The sequence below is a fragment of the Saccostrea echinata genome, unplaced genomic scaffold, assembly GCF_033153115.1.
Source record: "Saccostrea echinata isolate AGI-Se365-2 ecotype Australia unplaced genomic scaffold, CSIRO_AGI_Sech_v1 ptg000008l, whole genome shotgun sequence".
NCBI lineage: Eukaryota > Metazoa > Mollusca > Bivalvia > Ostreida > Ostreidae > Saccostrea > Saccostrea echinata.
The window spans coordinates 12,539,449-12,545,435 of NW_026889757.1; the positions used below are offsets into that span (position 1 = coordinate 12,539,449).

The window sequence follows — 5,987 nt, forward strand, 5'->3', positions numbered from 1 at the left end:
AATTCATATCGGGATCAAAGTTCGTTTTTTATGTACTGCTTCCGTCTTTACCGATGAACTTTCAACAGTCGTTCTTTTTATTATTTGAAGACTTCTTTACATTAAAATGCACTTGTCCAATCGGACAAGTGCCAAGCAATATTCACTTGTCCGTAATTTTTTTTTCACTGATACCGGACAAGCGGACAAGCGTTAATGTAAATCTCTTACCGTTTCCGAGATCTTGCTCAGACAACTTCTCATTTTGAGGACAGAAAAACACGCGACCGGAAGTGAATTTTACAAATCTTAAGATACTTGACGTTACTCTAGACATTTGCAGTCTAAATAGCACATTTAAAATTCATTTCAAATGCTACAAAAGACATTAATTACTACAAAAGATATTAATGGGAAAGAAAAATACTCAAATTATGTAGTTTTTCTCTTGTAACCGGAAGTTGACGTTTTTGTTTCCGGTGGGACCAACATATTTCGAAACTACAAAAGAGATGCAATAACGTGATGTAAGTATTAATTTAAAAAAGAAAAGTTGAAATTTTACGATTTCTTTGATCACTTCCGTAAGCGACCGGAAGTGCCGACGACGAACAAAAAGTAGCGACCCGGCTAGTATCTATCACGAGCTATAATCCCTGAAAGTTTGACATTGATATCTCTTGTCGTTCTTGAGATTATCCGCGGACAAAATGTCATTTTGAAATCAGAAAATGGTCTGTAACTTGGCACCGGAAGTAAATTTCCAAATTTTCTCTCAGATAGATCAAGTTCATTTTACAACACACTATTCCTGAAAAGTTCATGTAAATCCATTCAATGGTCTTTGAGAAATCGCGTGCACAAAATTAGAAAGTGACTTAAAACGAAAAAAGCGAATTCCTAGAGTATGTTTGAATCAACATTAAAACAAATTATATATTTAGTAATCCAATAAGACGCTTTATTATCCCTACTAATATCGCAGAAAAATATTTAAAAACAAAAAAATTGAAAAAATCGATTTTTGAAAGCCACTTCCTGTAGCGACAGGAAGTGCCGACGGCGTACAAAAATAAGCTTCCCGGCAAGTCTTTATCACGATCTATTATTCCTGAAAGTTTTACATTGATATCTTTAGCCGTTCTTGAGATTATCCCTGGACAAAATTTCATTTTAAAATCAGGAAATGGTCCATAACTTGGCACCGGATGTGATTTTTGGAATTTGCTCCCGGATAAAATAACTTCAGCCTACGACACATTTTCCCTGCAAATTTCATCCCAATCCACTCAATAGTCTCTGAGAAATCGCGTGCACAAAATTAGAAAGTCAAAAAAATAATAATAAGAATAACTAGAGCAAAGCTCGTTGCAAAGCAACGAGTAGGTCTTCCGTCCGATTTTCAGAAGCACTGCTTGTAAGATGGATAAATGAAAGTAAAGTATTCGTTAAAAAGAAGGCCTCCAGACCAAAAATTATGTCGATCTGTATTTAGTTTTTTATGATTTTTATGCTGATTTTCTTTAAATAAAGCAACTACTTCCGGTATGACCGGAAGTGACCCCAATCGACAGAAAATTGGGTCAAAAGTCTTGGTTGAATTCAATCATTTGCTTTTATGTTGATATCTGCAGAAATACGTCATTTATAGTTACTTCCGGTTTAGCCGGAAGTTGAAAAAAGAGACGATACTCGACAGGAAATACAATCAGACGTCCTCTGTGACATGCATAATTCAATTCAATACAGTGCTGCTATCCTACAAGTTGACAATCCTATCCTATCCTATCATGAATCCTGCATCCACAATCCTATCCTGTGATTTCAGTCTAATCCTATCTTATCCTATCCTGCTGCTCTCACTTTTTTTTAATATTAAAGAGTTAATTTGACAAAACGAAAAAAAAAAATATAAAATGACCATCAAATAAAAATCAGTTACAGTTATGTTATTAATTTAAATGTTATAAATTTTCATGGAGAAAAAATAATTGAGATCGACATCCATTAATTTCCGACACCTCTCACGGATTAATTTGCAAGTAACCAGTTAAAATGTAAACAAAAGGATTGTAATAAAACGTAGGCAAGTATTGATCTAGCGAACATGTGAAGAAATTGGAACTTCAGAAAAATTGAAGAAAAAAATATAATTAAACTTTATTTGTGTTTAATTTTACATACTAACAATGATCGGGAGACGTCAAGGTATTTGTGATTTCTTTTCTAATTTGTTTTCTATGAAAAGTAAATGGAGTTAAAATTAGAGAGAGAAAAAGGGGGAAACAATAAAGATTGCAGATACTTTTCTAATGTTATGACAAAGTAGACAAAAGGAAGAAAATTTAAACTCTTTATAAGAATCAGACCACGAATACCAAATCTTTCATGCGGGGTAGGTACACTGAATTATAACCGTACCCATTGAAGAAACAATTTCCCTATCATGTCTACACATACTAAATAATGAAAAAAGTAGAATTTGTTTGATGTTTTAACAAGTGTATGTTTCATCTGTTCATATAAAATTTATGCAAAACTTTACTTTTCCCTTAACTGGGCATCATGAAAATAACATATAGATCTAACTGCACCTACTGAGTATATCAACTGTATATTAGATTTTACTTTTGACGTAAATCTAAATAAGAACTTCAAGATATGACAAGACCATAAACCGAGAACAGACAAGTCAAAATTTAGATCTAGAATATGTTGACTTTCATTTATTAAATAAGTTAAATTGTCTTATTATATTCAATTTTAAATGTATGATAAAAATTTGTTTTATATTTATTATTAAAGTTATTCTTGTTTGAAATGTTCAGTTCATCATTTGTTTGTATGTGAATATTTTACAAACATGCAACATTTTCATCATGTTTGCTAAATAAAAATCAAGATATTCAAAATGTTAAAATTTCTTATTTCGCTTCAGTTTGTTCTCAATTTATGGTCAGTTCAGTGCCGTACAAGTGTATCTTAATTAAAAAAAAAAAATATTTATGTGTGAGAATTTAATCAATTTATGTTTAACAGAAAACATTTTCCTAAATCTTCATAGTCAGACAGGGTGACAGCAATAATTTTTGTAGTCAGCTCACACATATTCCTTAGATCTTATAAAACATGCATAAGAGTCCACAGTTGTTACAGTATTTGTAGCCCAAATTTAAGTAAATCTTGTTTTTGACCTTGACATTTGATCTTGAATTTTATTCAGTGTCTAAATGAGGAATAAAAATAATTAAACAAGTTCACAATATTTATTCAGGGTAATTCCTGTTTTCAGTGAATATAAATATAATTATATATATTGGACCAAATACATATTATCTACAATTTATATTTACAATGTATAACAATTGAATGTTCATTATCAAGAGACAAATTCATTAAAAGTGTTCATGTAAAGTATACATGTATTTCAATGCCAAGCTCAAAGATACATGTACATCTAGTTTGTTTAAATTGAAGTTTATCAATGTCTTATTACAATTGTATAATGTTTTACATACATATTATTTGGTCTACTTGTCCGTTGCTCAAATTGAATTTCAAATGTCAAAGTAGTTGTCAGAGAGATGGTCATAAAGTAACCGAACAGTTTCACAAATGTCGTCAATGCACAGAAAACAAATACATCACACACTGATCTCCTTAGTAAAGAACACCTTCATTTCAGACTCTAGGGGGCTCTTGGACACTGGTTTGAAAATCTCTCATTATTTATTCCAGCAGCAGATGAGATGAAGTGCAATTTCTACAGCTGCAAATTTGCAGGATTGTCCTGAAGAAAAAAACACACACCATTATATGCATGTAGATTGTAAATTTTGTCATATACATTATACATTAAAACTGTATTTGATTGTGATTATCTTTCTCATTTCAAGTACAATTGTCTTTGATTAATTTCACCTTTTTCTCTCCCAGAGTAATGCATTAATTTTAAAGAAATCAAGCAAAATCAAATCTTATACTGCAACTTCATAGTCGTAACTCATATCTTAATTAAACAATCATAACTTACATAATTTACTTGTAGATTATAATTCATTTCATCTCATCGACTTGCTAACTAGTATGAGTACATCTTTGGATGTTTTTTTCCTCTCTATTTTCTGCTTGTATTAATCTATTAAATATGTTGTTTGTTAATTTCTTTTCATTTTTGCTCAAAATTTGAATATAAAAAAAGAAAACACATATAACATGACCATGATGACCAGAACAATTATATTTTAATTTCAGTTTTACTGTCAACATTTTAAAAAGAAGAAAATCACTTATTCATAAAATCTGCAGACACTTCATCTCAACTTAGATAATGATTTATATGTATTTTAATGATACACACATAAACACACAAAGAAAAATAATCTAATCATACCTACTTCTAAATGTAAAATCCTTTATATTGTGATGACTGATGAGGGCAGGCAAAACTGGGTACCATTCTCTAGAATGAAGAAGAATAATAAATGATTAATTTATGTTACATGTTTTATGTTCAACTCACAATAGGTCATACATACAATGTACATGCAAGTGCTGAGTGAGCTTATTATATACAGTCAGGTCCAGTACAATCAGTACATTTAGCTACGTAGCTAAAATTACTTACCGTAGCTTTATTTACCTACCTCAGGTAGCTTTATTTAGCTATTTCAAGGCAACTTTTCACAATTTTGCTTTTTATTTTAAAAAGACAAAAAGTCGCAAGAAAATATCAACTAATATTTATTCTAGGTATCATTTAAAAAGCAATCTAAAGCAGAGATAGTTTTAACATTGCTGCGTTTTATCACTTTAAGGAAAATATGTATTCCCATTGTTTGAGTAACTGTACACTCCTTGTGCGCGATGAGGCTGGATAAGTATGATTACTTCACATTGTGCTCATGTTAACCAAAACTGGTTTTCTTTGTTATTACACTCAAGAAGTAACTGTTAGGTCACAAATTAACTGTTGTATATAGCCCCAAAACTTTTAGAACTTTGATTGCAATTGTGCAAAAAAAGACACATCTCCAAGAGTGATTTTTTCAGGAATTGTTTTCAGATGAGTTCAAAGTTTAAAATTATCACTGCATCAAAGTGCAATTTTCTGCACTTTCTGGGAAAAATTCTTATTTAAGAAATAAGTTTGATTTAGTAGCTAAATAAAGCTACTTCAGGTAGGTAAATAAAGCTATGTAGGTAATTCAAGCTACATAGCTAAATCTAGTGATTGTACCAGACCTGACAGTAGCATAAGAAATGATCATGATGATTCTGCATTAATTATTCTAAATTGCAATCAGATAAGAAAAAATATTTTTTAACCACAGTAGGGAAATGATTTTATAGCAATAACAAACTAAAAAAAGGTGTAATACATCTGATCATGTGACAAAGTATTTAACCCCCCTACCCGTCCCCTTTCTACACAACCTCTTTTTTCCGCATCCGATTTCTGTGTATATTACAATAGAATAAAATTTTAATAGTTCAAGTCATTAAAACATTGCCTAAAGGGAGAGATATGTATAAACATGCACACATTTACAGTGTGTAGTATACTTACATGGTCTTGCACCAAACAACTGCGATTATGATCTGTTATAGTCCGCCGCTGACGGTTCAAGTGGAATTATCCAGACAAACAGAGCACGTTTAACAGAGAAACATGTTATTTGAACTGTAACACGGGTAGGAATCGAGTTAATCATCCAAACATGCTGAAGAAATACGATCTTTTGATGTCCGATCTCTGCTTTGTTTACATGCGAAACTTCTTCCGGTGATCGTTCACGGTTAGATCGTACGCCATATTACTCGAAAGTAATTGAATAAATATGTGTTAAGAAAAAAAAAATGTTTATTTTCTTTTGTGATTTTATAAATATTTCTTTTGTAAACGTTCTATGTCCTTTTGCGTTTCTGTAATTTATTTTGAAATATGAATTAACATTTACTCCAATCTGAAGGCTGTAGGATACAGGATAGGATAGGATAGGATAGGG

At 31.2% G+C, this 5,987-nt stretch overlaps 1 long non-coding RNA gene across 1 annotated transcript; it reads right to left on the reverse strand.

Annotated features, from left to right (window-relative positions):
* Positions 1 to 3,266: 3,266 nt before the first annotated feature.
* On the reverse strand, positions 3,267 to 5,696 carry LOC133181094 (uncharacterized). The gene is made up of 3 exons (XR_009720434.1): positions 5,549 to 5,696; positions 4,377 to 4,441; positions 3,267 to 3,769 (listed from the first exon to the last, which is right to left on the reverse strand). It is a non-coding gene; the product is annotated as an uncharacterized LOC133181094 (long non-coding RNA).
* Between the last annotated feature and the right edge of the window lie 291 nt (positions 5,697 to 5,987).